The 15816-nt window shown below is 41.3% G+C and overlaps 1 long non-coding RNA gene across 1 annotated transcript; it reads right to left on the bottom strand.

The window, feature by feature from the left end:
• Positions 1-1952: 1952 nt before the first annotated feature.
• On the bottom strand, positions 1953-14153 carry LOC114020062. Its single transcript, XR_005224894.2, has 3 exons — positions 13752-14153; positions 4095-4153; positions 1953-3981 (listed from the first exon to the last, which is right to left on the bottom strand). It is a non-coding gene; the product is annotated as an uncharacterized LOC114020062 (long non-coding RNA).
• Positions 14154-15816: the final 1663 nt, after the last annotated feature.

Genomic DNA, 15816 nt, shown 5'->3' with positions numbered 1-15816 from the left:
TTCAGGGTGCACGACCAAGTGTGAGCAAAGAAAGCAGCAGCCATGACAACAACAAGTTTAATTTGGTGCTAAGGGTTTTGATTCTGGACTGAAAAAGAGGCTATTTGTTTTGGCTGTCAGCTTGTTAACCATAAAAGTTTTAAAGACAGCAGCCCATCTTCACCACAGGGCAGGAAATAGGAACATGGATAACTGTGAGCTCTTTCAGAGACAACAGAATCTAATTATTCTCATGACTGTTGTTCTGACATAAGAGTAAAAATAAAGTACTTTAGTAATATATCCATTTATTCCCTATGTGGTAAGCACATGCAGCAATAAATAATAAATTCTTAGCAAATAACATCTTGGAAGTACTGTATAACTGCCAGCGAGCTTTTTATAAGGAACATATCATTTTCAGGAATATAAGGCAGAGTGAAATTAAGGGACTTGCACAAAATCACACAAGGAGTTAGTGTCCAAGACAAGTTTAGGAGTGAGGAGCTCCTGTCTTCCAATCCCATGTTGTGTCTGCAACATCATATGGCTGCTCATAACTGATGTCACTGTGCACTGTGCTGTATTTGGCACAACCAGCTCATTTTGAATGGGAGAAGGAAAACACCAGAGTACAGGAAGTGAAAACTCATTTCTAGATTGCTTTAAGAATGCTGGAAGTCATGGTTAACATCATAAACAGGTGGTCAAACCAAGGACATTTGGGATTATGATAGACCAACCCATCCCTCTTTATAGAATGGCTGAGTCAGACTCTTCAAACATAAGTTGACAAAGTTCTACATTTTTTATTAGGATTTTGACTTACTTCCCATTATCACATATTCTATCATTTCAGTTGTCACCGTGAGGAATGAGCAAATTGACATGAGCTATTTTTGCAGTATTTCTGTTCTATTGGTGCCGGAACCAAGAAGCACCACAAGCCTCAAGAGCAGCTCTTCACAATTTCCACCTCCGCTTCTAAACCAAAAAGGCTTGAATATGTTCAGCTGCTTTTGAACGCTTATCCAAAAAAAATGGTGAATGGATCTGAGGTACAAATCAAACGGATGGAATTCGCCTCCCACATTGAAAAGGAGGGGAGGCGGGAAGTCCAGGTTATTCCATATGATTGCTCACCCTAGAGCTACTTGGGCTCTTTTGTGTCTATTTTGCCTTGATGTCACCATGCTACACTGAGGAAAGTGTTTTATGCAGCAGACCTACTTAAGACTGGAATCTTTCCCTCCAGCCTGAAGCCAGAATTAAAAGTACTTGGGTTATCTGCTGCGTTGTAGTAGTAACCAAAGAACCCAGCCCCAAGCAAGGTTTGGAATAATGTGTTTGAGGTTGGTGGTCTCATAAATTTGGCTTCCTCAGTTGTCCACATGATATCACCTGTGGCCTGTTCTCACACAACCTTGCCATGCCCCACATGATCTCACAGTGAGAGCTGCTACAGGGCACAGCTCCACAAACACAGAGGGTGTGTGTGACATACCAGGATACAATCCAGTCTAATGAGTAGCTGTGTCACCCCTTCCTTGTAACCTGGGGTGCCTTTTACAATGCCTGGCTGCTCACAAACAGCCTCCAGCATGTAAATCACTCCCAGCTATGTCTGTGTGTGCGCTGCAGCCAGCCAGCCAAACCTTGGCTATTACCAGCCTTAAAGTTTACCACAGGCTGACCCCACCACACTCCCAGTCTCAGATTTCCCCCCAGAAATGCATGTCAAGTACTGCCCAGGCCTCTCCTGGACAGTAAAAATATATTGAATCTGTTATTCCTTTAAGGGAATATTATGCATCAACTTGTTATCCCAAATTGAGTTACCCAGGCACTTCAACTTGAACACACACATTAGATAAATCAATAAAGCAAGTTCATTAACTACACAGAGGTAGGGTGACCAGATGTCCCGATTTTATAGGGACAGTCCCGATATTTGGGGATTTTTCTTATATAGGTACCTATTATCCCCTACACTCTGTCCTGATTTTTCATAGTTGGTCTGGTCACCTACACAGAGATAGCTTTTAAGTGAGTACAAGTCAGAAACGGTTACAAGAAAAATAAAAATAAGATGTTTACTAATGCCTAACTTAAACTATATTAGATTCAAGTGTTTCCCACCACATGCTCCAGCAGATTACTGACCAAACTCTCAGGTCAGGACCTGTCCCCCAGAGTCCGTCTGCTTCTTTTGTGTCTTCAGATGTAGTTAATGCAATAGGCAAGGACAGAGAGAGGAGTCTGTTGGGGGTGTTTTTTATAGTATCAGTCCTCCTATTAAAAGACATTTCCAGCTGAGACCCAGGTAACAAAAAGTCTATGTGGAAAGATATTCCCTGCTGTTTTTTTCACCTGTTTGAACTTCCTTTGTCTTTTCTTCCTGCTTGATTACTCTGCTTAAATGCAAATTAAGCAGAAGACCCATTCCTTTGTTTAGGACGGACCAGTTTGCCAACTTCTGCCCGGGGTTTGGAACATGTGTGGTTAACACCATACAGGGGAATCTTATAATTTCACATGCAACGTTGCCACACATTTTACCAGGACAAAAATGGCCAGCAAATTGAGTTTTCAAATGACACCTTATAAGACATGCCTTGTACAAAAATTATTACAATAGTGTGTGGGATGTGAACACCAGGGCACATTCTGTCACAGTGTGTGGAAACAACTGTGTAGCCTTCCTCACTGCGCAGTGGAATCATATCAGAGCTATTGTTGTTAAAGTCTTGCACACCTTGGACAGGGGCTAGCACTTCACCACAAATTTTGAGTAGGCCTGAATTTCTGACAGAATGACCTGTGAGTGCAGGCTGGTTTAAACCTGTTTCATCAGCCCCTTTATCCAACAACTCCCCTTGACTTTACTGGGAGCTGCACTTATATCATCCACCTCTTCCTCCTCTCCTGTTCCTGACAGACTTTTTCAAATGTTCTCCAATTAACGAAAGAAAATTTTGTTTTCTATAGCCGTGTTTGTGGGGATTCTGCTGCTGCTGTTTTAAGTCTTTCTGAATGGCAGCACTTAGGGCCTAATCCACAGCCCTTTGTGTCAATGGAAAGATTCCCATTGACTGCAATGGGCTTTGGATCAGTCCTTTGAAAAGTTCCTTCCAGTTTGGGAGATATTCCATTTCTTGCAGATTTCCCCATTTCAGGTGTAGGGAATATAGCTGGAACCAATTACATTTGTAAAAACTGGAGCAAGCTATTTAAGTGTACCCACAAGTGTTGCTGCCTTGTGATAATCTATCAGGTGGATGTTACCACTGGTCTCAGTATCCACAGTGACATAAGGAATGCAATGGCTTAAATGTGCCTGAAGCCTCAGTAAACACTAAAATATCTGTCCCCGTGTCGCAAAGCATAATATGTAGCACATATTAGGACACTTCTCTTCAGGGGAGACTGGGAGCTAGTTGTTATCACACCACTGTTTCTGCAAGGTGCTAACAGATTAGCAACAGGGCTTGTGGTCCTGTATTTGAAGAATTTAAACCTTGTTTCCACCAATAGCTGCTCTGTCTGCACTGTAACCTGTTTTCCCATGATCTGAGAATGGCATTTCAGGAAACTGCCTCAGGTTTAGGGTTAGATTAGGAAGAGCAGTTTCCCTGTTCCACTTTAAGTGACACTTAAGAGGAAGCAGAAAGTTTGTTTTCCCCTCTGTTTTATCTGTCATCAGAATTTTCCATGTTTGGTCTAAGCGGGTGACATCTTTAGGCAGTTCATATAGGGCTGGATTGTGCCCTGTTCTTTCATGGATACTGGAGGGGTGGGGAAGGGAGCAAGGACTCACTCCAGACTCCTACACAGGGGTCAAGCAGAATTGCCATTGTTGCACTCACCTAGGCACAAGGACTGCAAGTATCACTAGATTATAAACTCTAGGGAACAACTACTGGAATGGCTCTATTTAAGTCAATGGACCTGTGCTGAAGGTCTGGCTCTCCATGTCTTACGGAGTGTCTGCAAACTACGGCTCTGTAATAAAGAAAAATAGAGGCAGATGAATTCTGAGGTCATGGATTCAGGCCTTGGTTTTCAGAAGGGGATTAAATTTTGTGGGTGTGAATTTTAGACTCAAAAGTACTCACAAAAGGTTGCATACTCTTTTTGGATTCAGTGCCGCCTCCCCTGCCTCCAATCTTCTGTACTACGAATGAGGAAGGAATCTTTAGAAGCTGGTATTTCATTTAACAATATCCACATGGAAAGAAATATCCAGTTAACATCTGGACCAGCAATTCTCCTGAGGTTTTTTTTTCTTTTTTTCAGACTGTTAATTTTACTGCCAAATACTCAAAGAGGCACCAGCCTGTTTGTTCCTGCGCAGTAATTTCTGGCTACAGACAAGAATACAATACAACACTTTATGCTTGGGAACGGAACACTGTAAAGTCCTGAAGATGCCTAAGGCCATGTATAACTTTAGCATTTTCTAAGGGTCTGCGTGGTTTTGATTTATAGTTTGCAAGTTTTACTTTCTCCTGTTCCCTGTTTATAGGAGTTAGAAATCCACACATGTCCAATAAAAACTCGATTGCAGGTGGACCTCTGTCTATGGTGGGGCTTTGCCTCCAGCTTCACGTAACATTTTCTGTTATGCTCTTTTTATCCTTTCCCACTCTTGCATATTCAGGAAGATCTGCACTTGAAGAATAGATCATGTTTTTAGACTAAGAAAGATTGCTGGAAAATAAAATCAGGCAGATGCATTTGGATTTTGGATGAATTTGCAAAGTAATGACCACTTGTGTTCATAATCCTTTGCAAAAAAAACAAAAGTACTTAAATAACAGTAATAGAAGTCTCAATGACATAAGGTGCTAAGGATGAAGGACTGAATTATTTTTTTCTGTTACACCAGTCAGCATAAACTGGAGTAACTCCACTGAGTTCAGGTTTCAGAGTAGCAGCCATGTTAGTCTGTATCCGCAAAAAGAAAAGAAGGACTTGTGGCACCTTAGAAACTAACAAATGTATTTGAGCATAAGCTTTTGTGGGCTACAGCCCACTTCATCGGATCCATGCAGTGGAAAATACAGTAGGACGATTTTATATACACAGAGAACATGAAACAATGGGTGTTACCATACACACTAAAACGAGAGTGATCAGTTAAGGTGAGCTATTACCAGCAGGAGAGAAAAAAAACCTTTTGTAGTGATAATCAAGGTGGGCCATTTCCAGCAGTTGACAAGAACGTGTGAGGAACAGTAGGGGGGGAAAATAAACATGGGGAAATAGTTTTACTTTGTGTAATGACACATCCACTCCCAGTCTTTATTCAAGCCTAATTTAATGGTGTCCAGTTTGCAAATTAATTCCAATTCAGCAGTCTCTCATTGGAGTCTGTTTTTGAAGTTTTTTTGTTGTAATTTGCGACTTTTAGGTCTGTAATCGAGTGACCAGACAGATTGAAGTGTTCTCCAACTGGTTTTCGAGTGTTGTAATTCTTGACATCTGATTTGTGTCCATTTATTCTTTTACATAGAGACTGTCCAGTTTGGCCAATGTACATAGCAGAAGGGCATTGCTGGCACATGATGGTATATATCACATTGGTAGATGTGCAGGTGAACGAGCCTTTGATAGTGTGGCTGATGTGATTAGGCCTAATGATAGTGTCCCCTGAATAGATGTGTGGACACAGTTGGCAACGGGCTTTGTTGCAAGGATAGGTTCCTGGGTTAGTGTTTTTGTTGTGTGGTGTGTGGTTGCTGGTGAGTATTTGCTTCAGGTTGGGGGGCTGTCTGTAAGCAAGGACTGGCCTGTCTCCCAACATCTGTGAGAGTGATGGGTCATCCTTCAGGATAGGTTGTAGATCCTTGATGATGCGCTGGAGAGGTTTTAGTTGGGGGTTGAAGGTGATGGCTAGTGGCGTTCTGTTATTTTCTTTGTTGGGCCTGTCCTGTAGTAGGTGACTTCTGGGTACTCTTCTGGCTCTGTCAATCTGTTTCTTTACTTCAGCAGGTGGGTACTGTAGTTGTAAGAATGCTTGATAGAGATCTTGTAGGTGTTTGTCTCTGTCTGAGGGCTTGGAGCAAATGCGGTTGTATCGTAGAGCTCGGCTGTAGACAATGGATCGTGTGGTATGGTCTGGATGAAAGCTGGAGGCATGTAGGTATGTAGGTAAGTATAGTGGTCAGTAGGTTTCTGGTATAGGGTAGTGGTTATGTGACCATCGCTTATTAGCACTGTAGTGTCCAGGAAGTGGATCTCTTGTGTGGACTGGTCCAGGCTGAGGTTGATGGTGGGATGGAAATTGTTGAAATCTTGGTGGAATTCCTCAAGGGCTTCTTTTCCATGGGTCCAGATGATGAAGATGTCATCAGTGTAGCGCAAGTGGAGTAGGGGCATTAGGGGATGAGAGCTGAGGAATCGTTGTTCTAAGTCAGCCATAAAAATGTTGGCATACCGTGGGGCCATGCGGGTACCCATAGCAGTGCCGCTGATTTGAAGGTATACATTGTCCCCAAATATGAAATAGTTATGGATGAGGACAAAGTCACAAAGTTCAGCCAGGTTTGCCATGACATTATCGGGGATACTGTTCCTGACGGCTTGTAGTCCATCTTTGTGTGTAATGTTGATGTAGAGGGCTTCTACATCCATAGTTGCTAGGATGGTGTCCATAGAGTTCAGTGGACTAATAACTCCATTTAAGTCAGTGGAGTTACTCCAGATTTACACTAGTATAACTGAGAACAAATTTTGGCCATGAATGTCTAGTGCATACTTTTTTCTGGCTTTTGTTAATCTACATAGCAGCTTTAGGACTTAATCCCTCAACAAGCGCCACAAAAGGACCTCTGTGAGCCTCAGTGGGACCTCTACCTGCTCCTACAAATCTTCCCACATGGAACTACTTGCAGGATCATGGCCTTAATGACATCAAAATATTTTAAATGTATATTTCATGTTTATGGTAATAAAACTGATTGCACTTGTGTTTTCTTTCTTTCTTTTTCTTTCTTTCTAAGGGACATATATAGAGCGTGAGAGTGAATGAGAGAGTATGTACACATTGTCTCTCATAGATTTTAAGGCCAGAAAGGACCATTATGATAATCCAGCATGGCCTTCTGTACAATACAAGCCATAGAATTTCATACATGAGTCCGGAATCATTCCCATAATTTCTGCTTGAGTTATCATTTCAGTAAACATCATTCAGTAGACATTCTTTAAACAAGGCCAAAAAGGCAAAAACTTTTTTTTTAAACAGTGGCATAGGCAAGAAAATTATCTAGAGCTGGAAAGGGATAGAAAGACCTCAAGCTATAAAACTGGACACTAGACATCAAAACAAAAGAAAAATAGATTTTCCCCTAGTGTAATTGATGATTATTTAGAAAATAGAATAGTACAGTCCAAAACTAACCAGATGATAGCATCATTAAATTACCTGGCTCATCTTCAGTACCAGCCTCAGAACTAAACTTAATCTTGAACAGTATCTGTCACAGGGTAGCTGGTCCCTGTGGGTAGACTAGGTCCAGCTCCCATGGAACAGAGCAGGTGAGTCCAATCCAACCAATTAAAGCAGGCTAGATTACACTGGAAAGGGCTGCCAGTGGGACAGAAGAGGGGATTGGTTGATACAGACTGTGCCTGGGGAAGGAAAGCCACAGTGGAGTGGCGCTGCCATTAGGTACCCATGGCTGGCCCGTGTTAGCTGAGTCAGTCTTGCAGGGCTCAGGCTAAGAGGCTGTTTGACTATCATGCAGACATTTGGGCTTGAGCTGCAGCCCAAGCTCTGGGACCCTCCAACCTCACAGGGTCCTAGACAGGCGTGAAAGTGGGCCAGTACGGCATACCGGTAAGAAGCTGGCACTGGCCCATGCACAGCCAATGCTTTAATGTCGCTGCCCCTTCCCCATGCTCCCACCCCCATCGGTGGCTCTGCTGACCGAGGCGGGGGGGGGGGCAAAAGGGGCAGTTGCCCTGGGGCCAGCGATTTAAAAGGGCCCAGGGCTCCCGGCCACTGCTACCACAGCAGCGGCCGGAGCCTCAGGCCCTTTTAAATCACTGCCGGAGCCCCAGGTGGCATGGCCCAGGCAGCGCGGATGGGCTGGCTGGAGGAGGTTGACCCCCCCCCAGCCCCGCCCCTTCCACCCAAGGCCCCCGTACTGGTAAGAATTTAATATTACTTTCACCCCTGGTCCTAGAGCCCAGTCTTCAGCCCCATCCTGAATGTCTACACCACAATTAAAAAGCCACTTAGCCTGAGTCCCTCAGCCCAAGTCAGCTAGCATGGGCCAGCCATGGGTTTTTAAGTGCAGTGTAGACATACCCTTAGAAACCCTCAGAAGGATGGAGCAGAAACCTGAAAATAAGGACTAAGTTAGAAGACTGTTTCTCTGTTTGTTTACTTCCTTCTGTAAAGAAAATAAACCTCCTTGAGAGACACTGGGAGTGGTAGCACACACGTTACATTTGGGGAGTCGCCCTGCCTGGTGATAATTGTCAGATTGCTTTTTTTCTGGCATTATTTGTAATTATTCATATTGTGATACCACAGCTAACAAATTCAATGTTACTCATGCTGCATTACCAATAAGCTTTCTTATCAAGGTCACTAGGAGAGCTGATAAAAAGTTTTCCATCAAAATATATTTTTGATGGAAAATGGTTTTCTGTGAAATGGAAATTTTCATGGGGAAAAATAAATAATTTCCTGAGCAACTCTGTTCACTAGCATCCCAACTAATCAAGCGCGTAGAATGAAAACCTTTAGCTTCAGAGAAAGAAAGTCCTAACAACAAGAACCTTGCTCATAAAGGAAGAGTTCTGTTATCCAAGTCTATGTAATTTAGAAAGACACCCCACCCCAACAACATCTTCAGAGGGGCAAGGCACTCCTGCAGAGGCCAAAATTATTGGTGGTGAAAACAAAACAAAAACACAAGTCTGCCCAAATAATTCATTTTGGGGCAAGGGGATGACATGATCCATGATAGAAGGGTAGACTTTCAATGACTCTGTCTTTGCTCATTGTTCAACTGTCTCATACAATTGCTGACTTAAAATTTTGCTAGTCCCAGCATCCATTAGGGATGCAGATGAGAGGAAAATAAGAGCTAAATAGAGGGAGGCAATGTTATTGCATAATACACGCTTCAAAACACCTGTAGCACTTAACCGCAAGGCAGCAGTAGGAGCAGAGTGATTCTGCCTCAATCAATCTGCTTCAACACACTATTGAGGAGTGGAATGTTTTCAAAAGACCATTCATCCTCAAAGAAATGCCTTGGCCCATTCAGGCCTTGATCCAGCAAAGCATCTAAACACATGTAACTTTAAGCACATAAGTAGAAATGGGACTAATCGTGTATTTTAACGTTAAATACGTACTTAATGGTTTTCTGAATCAGGGCTATGAGATTAGCAATGGGATCCTGATATCTTACCATTTTACATATTATATGACATATCATCTTGCTTATAGGTCCTTGTTTGTTGGACTTATATTTTAGTATTCAATTCTAAGTGAATTAAATGATTTTGAAATTTGCCAGATGAGTGGATAATATTGGAGACTTAAGCCCTCCATCTATCCAAAGAACAGGTGATAAGGGGCGGCAGCAATTCCTTGGAAATGTGCCTCAGCTATGACATAGAGGTGCCAACCTCTATGCATGAGAGCAGTTCACTCCCCATGTTTCCAATCCTTTGACCTCCCTCCAGAGATGATCTTCAAGGTAATATTATAGGACTGGAAGGGACCTTGAGAGGTCATCTAGTCCAGTCCTCTGCACTCATGGCAGGACACATATCTAAGGGCATGTGGATTGAGACCACCAACTCTTTTCACCTAGGCCACTAAACAGCCATTAGATCATAACAAAACTTCTGGTCAGTACCAACCCAAACTGAATTTGAACCAGATGTGAAAGTTTCTAGATCTTGTTATCTATACCCATCCAGTCCCTTAGACTGCTGAAACTCAAAGGTGCCAGGTCAGATTAGCATGCATATATATGCAGATACATGTGTACATATATCCATCCAGGATTTCAGAATCACACTGATCCCTAAAGAGGGTATTTATGTGGCTGTATTTAGGCTTTGGTTCATGATAGTCTCAATCTATCCAAGCACTTAAGCATGTGAGTTGTCCCACTAAAGTTAATGTGCTTACTCATGGGCTTAAAGTGAAGCATATGGTTAAGTGCTTTGCTGGATCAGAGTCTATCTGAATTCATAATTGTGGCTGAATGGGAGGACTACCATGAGTTAAGAAGGGCTTGAGTACCCAGATCAAATAGGGTTCATTCATGGATGACATTATCTGTAGATTTATTAATATTCTTCATGTGAATCACCATGCAGAGCCCAGTTTTTATTTTCTTTGATACCAAGAAGTCCTAACCTGGGACTTGTACATCAGACACGGACTTATATATATACTGTATATTTTTCAGTGACTTTATTAATTGAATAAAGTGCAGTTGTTACATCAATAGTGGGAGTGAGAATAAATTATTTTGGTAGAAAGTATTAATTTATCAGCTCTATTTCCTGGGGGCAATTCTGCTAGATATTAATTCTTAAGTTTGAATGCTTCTAAGATTTGCACACCCTTTGCAATCTGATTGACTTCAAATGGAAAGCACTGGGTGTAAGTCAATGCAAAATCTTGTCCTTAAAATAGTAGAAGCGAAAGTTTAACTGGATTTCATTTTTGAACAGGAGCTTATTTAAATAGGCTTTATTACCTTGTTGTATGTGTTTGGTGCATAAGCATGTAGTCTTTTACATGGACTGTAGTATATATTGTGCCATTCTCTCCCTCTCATGTACATATACAGATAGTTATAGCTTATTAAAAAAGATACTGATATGAAAATGATGGCAACAGATTTAAAAAAAAAAACAACAACCCAACAACACAGCATGACTGAGGCAAATCAAGAATGCTTCTGAGCCAGTGTTTTAGAGCTCTTGACAAGAGCAGGTGGCTGAAGAGTCAACAATATGACATAAGTGGTTTCAGTGTGATCAGAAAGAGCATAATTGATTCACTAACACATGATATCCATGCACTTAGTAGGGTTTTCATTCCAGTGGTTCTGTATTGAGACATAAAGCAGACAGTGTAGAGGAATGTTTCCTGCAAATGCTGACTGGGCAAAATGTATCACTCATAGCACCAAACTCCCATTCATTCTTACTTTTTGAGGTATTATCCCAGGTCAAACCTCTCACAGATGATCTTGCCTTTAATAGCAGTTAAACTAAGTTTGTGAAAGGAAAATATTTATGCAAACAAAATATGGAGGTTCCTTTTGATCTCAGTATGATCTCTCCATGCATGACCCTGGGTGCATTATCACAGTTCATGTCATGTCATGATGTCTTCATGACAGAGCCAAGCAAAGACCTGGGCAGTGATGGCAATATAAGGCCAGACTCTGCAACCCTTCCTAATACTGAATAGTACCTCACTCTTCAAGTAGACCCATTGATTTCAATGCGACTAATCCCCGAGAAAGGTCCCATTCAACATGAATAAGCGTTGTAGAATTGAGCCTATATGGAACAATTAGAGTTTGGTGAACTTGTTTTGCCTGGTTTTGACACTTGAACTGAGTTCAAAAGTGTGATCCAGATATTATTGGGTTTGGATTCTGATTAGAAGAGACTATAGAAAATGAACAGAAAGAGGACAGAAGCGGGGGGTGGGGTGGGGGGTGGGAGGAGGAGAATCATGAAATAATAAAGACAGAATATACCATGGTGATAAATAAAATATTAACATTTCCTAACAATTCCAGATACTGCAGTTATTCCACTATAGCTAAGTTGTCTCTTACAGATATAGGGGAATAACTGTGGTATCACTTACTTTTAGTTGGAATTGGGACTCTTGCCTGCACTGGAGATGGACTTAACAACTGGAGTCAGATAGTGTATTTAGTTGAATAAATAATCTTTAACCAATACTTTATTTGATGAATGTCACTCCTTAATTTGTTTATGAGCTGGCTGTTATTTTCTTGAATATATTCATTATTCAGAATAATGCAGTGAGTAATTCTTGGTAAGCAGAATGTTCGGGTACTGTTTGTTGTTAGTATTAGCTATGGTCACAAAGGTTATGTGATGTGTTTCTGTTCCTTGATTGAAGGAACATAACTCTTGGGGTTGTGAACACTTGTGATTACAAACTCAAAATATCTTTTAATTTTTTTAATGTTATCTGCGTCAGTGACATTCCTGTTATTTGCTAGAATGTTCATGAGAAACAAATACAAAGAGGTCACCAACAAAAATGGAAATGAATTTCTTAAAAATTGTGATGGACTATTAATGGATTTTCTCTCCTCAGTGTTTGCCTAGCTCTAAAGGATAGAAAATAAAACCTAAAAAGCAAGTGCTATTATCACAGTGAATTTAATTATACAGTATAACTGATCTAAAAGCATAAGGCTAAACTCTGTTCTCTGTTACACTGTGTGAATCTGGAATTACTCTATTGATATCAAGATAGCTATTTCACATTTACACAAGTGTAACAGAGCAGAATTGTAGCCCCCTTAAGGTGAGCAAGAAAACGAAGCAATCGACTTTAGAGAATAAACGTTGAGTACTCAATGGTCCCAATTCACACTTGGCGTAGCTGAGGAGAAGGGAGAGGAAGGTGGCTGGCTCCATCTCACTGTTCAGTCTACCCTGCTGACTGCAACAATTCCAGAAGCACCATTGCCCTATCAGGATAATGGAGAATGCTGCGCACTCTGGCACTGCAGGTCATGCCCACGGCCCTGCCTGTAGCTTAGTTTCCACTACCTTGACCTGCCTCCTGTTTAGATTGGGAGGAGTGAGTGGCATAGGGCCAGCTACACTGATTTTATGCCACTTGAGGATTGGCCTCAGGTGGAATCCACAGCTGTTTCTTTAGGGCAACTTTCCGGCCACTTTATGCTGTATCTGGCTGACCTGTCTGCTCTTATACGGATTTGATGTTCTGAAGTGTAATTGAGTGCTGCTATTAGTCTGTCTTGTGTTCAGTTCTGTGTCGAAACTCTGAGAGGAAGCAATGATTGAGGACTATTTGCCCTATGCAAAAAAAAAAAAAAAAAAAAAATTTGGTTACTGATATTTTGGGAAGTTTGTGCAAACTCTTAATTCCTCCCTGAGAAATACTCCTTAAAGTCTAGTTAACTCTGTCTTCTGCTTTTATTCTGGTTCCTTCCAGATTTTGTTACCATGTGGTACCAAGTTACTGTAAAAGAGGTTGGGAACTTCTGCTTAGCAGTTCTGCTTTATGGTTATGCTAAAAACAGCAGAGAAAATACATAACTCATTTTCAAGAATCATTTCTTCACTGGGGTCATAGGATGATCCAAAGCTGTGCAAACACTTAGGATAGAGTGACCAGATAGTCTGGATTTATTTTTGAAGAGGTTTGGAATCAGGACAGTTTGCCCATTGTAAATGATTCATATCCTTATGTCCTGTTTAAAATTGTAAGCTGTCTATGGTTGCTACCCCAGAATGTAGGGTCATGGTCAGCGAGCATCTCTGCAACGGTCTCTGGATATGACAGAACAGAAATCCTGCGTTTGTTACTTGAAATAAATGTTAACCCAGATTGTAGTGAGCTGAAGAGAGTCAGTATACTGACAAGGAACAGACAATTATAATAGATTCAAGACCAGGCATTAGGAAGCAGTGTTTACACAATAAAAATACTGAATGCCCTAACAGACACAGCTGTTAAAACCAAAACATCAGAGACCCACCTGAAGTGCTGACAATCTGTCCTGGTGGAGTCCTAAAGTACTTCTTCATATACCCCCTCAAAGTTATCTTCTGCAGTTTTACTGCTGTCTAGACAAAAAGATATAAGTCACTGGCATACCTTTATGGCAAGAATGTAGTGGTAAATCTTTCAGATAAATATAGCTGGATATTGAAATACAAAAATAAATGTCTAAAGCTCTTTACGTATTAGCAGCATCTGTCTCGTGCTTGATGTGTACTTCTCAGAAATATTCCAGTACCTATCAAGGCTATATATAAGCAACCTTGTTTCTGCTTTGGCGATCACATGTCATGAGCTGTCTAGATTGTTGATTCTGTTGCTAAGCCCCACTGTGAGTACTAGTTTCCAGAGTTTCAGATTACACTTTTAAACCATGCCTTCCAACTATTCACACTATCCTGGATGTTCCCCTCATCCAAAGCTGATGCCTTGCAGACCTTCTCATTCCACATTAATGCCGATGTGGCCCAAAGACCTTGTCGAGGGATGAGTTAGGGTTACACTATAGTTGCTAACTTTCCTCTCTGGAAATATAATTAGGAAGGACGCTTCCATCTGGGATATGTGGTGAACAGATCATCCTCCACCATCTTTCCTGCATTCCTAGAAAATTCCAACAATCTTCACAAGCTCTAAAGAAATGAAACCCAGAAAACAAGAGCCCAGTAGGAGATCTTAGATGAGAAACCCAGGAGAGAGCAAGAATAGCTTTAGTTTAAAGCTCCTACCATGAGCCTTTGATCTAGTTTTTCATGGGGGGGGGAATAAAAATAAGCCAATCATTCTCAGATTTCTTGGGTGTGGAAGATTAGTGAGGCACCTCTGGATTGCTGGAAGAGAGATCCAGAGTCCACCACCTGTGAGTTTTCAAGTACCTCAGAGCATTAAGTACCTTTAGGTAAAAGTGGTCATTAGACTGCCCTTCCCCACAGTTTACTTGTCTGGGAAATGGCACGTCCCTCACTGTGATGAATCTTCATTTCTTCATGCCGCAGCCCCTCCCTCATATACTGTGTTATGGAAATTATTGTTTAGTGCCAGCAAGCTTTCTGCCACCCTGTCAGACACCATTTCTCTAACCACATCCCATGGGTAGCTGTGGGTAGTTGGTATTTCATTACATGCATATTTCTAGTCTTTGTCTAAATTTGGAGCTTAAAAAAGTTTTGATTTGTTGAAGTTTTTTTAAACATTTCATTGCCAATGATTGGAGCAGTCAGGTTTTGGGGTTTATTTGGTTCTTTAGAGCAAAGAAATGCAGATGTCTATACTTCAAAGAGGGGGGGAACACAGTGGAGGCTGAAAAGAGTTATTCTGAGAACATATGATGGCTCTACCTGGTGCTGTCTGGATTCTGAGCATACCTATGTGTTTGTGTCTGTTTTGCCTACTGCTTGTAGATGCTATTATTTTATTCTGGGGAAAGGGATTAAGGCTGTCTATCCTTTTTTTTTTGTTTAAAAAAAAATTAATTTGGTTCAGATTTTTGGGGTGAGGAATGAGGAGAGAATTGAACAAATGCATACCTTTCTGGGTTTCCTGAGGTTGACTTCTTTTGTAAGGCTAAGAAGATAATGACTTGAAACCAATACATTTTTAAAACACACACACACACACACACACACACACACGAGGCAAAGGTCCACATGACAGAGGTCTGGCTGGTGTTAATTTACAGATTTTACATTATTCAGGAGATTAGTCTCTCATGCTATGGCTAGCCAGGGCATGAACCATAGCCACAATGATTGGCGACGTGTTTCTGGATTTCAACTTGGCATGCAAGGAAGTCACTTCAAAGTAAAGTTGAAACCTGTGGAGATGGGAGGGAGAGAACAGCAGTACATGAAAATTAGATTGACCTTTGCTTAATAAGAGATATACACAGCTAGATATACACTGCTAGCTTCTTTTGAAAAGGAGAGTACAGAATGACCCCTCTCACTGGCTTCAATCACTGGGCAGTGGTGAAAAGCAAAAGTAAGATAGATACTGGGAGAAAAAAATTGACTTTAGTTGGAAAGAAAATAGCTTCCCAAAAC

Source organism: Chelonia mydas, chromosome 3 (assembly GCF_015237465.2).
Source record: "Chelonia mydas isolate rCheMyd1 chromosome 3, rCheMyd1.pri.v2, whole genome shotgun sequence".
Taxonomy (NCBI): Eukaryota; Metazoa; Chordata; order Testudines; family Cheloniidae; genus Chelonia; species Chelonia mydas.
The sequence above is the reverse complement of the archived record's forward strand: the minus strand, read 5'-3'. Positions and strand labels throughout refer to the sequence as shown.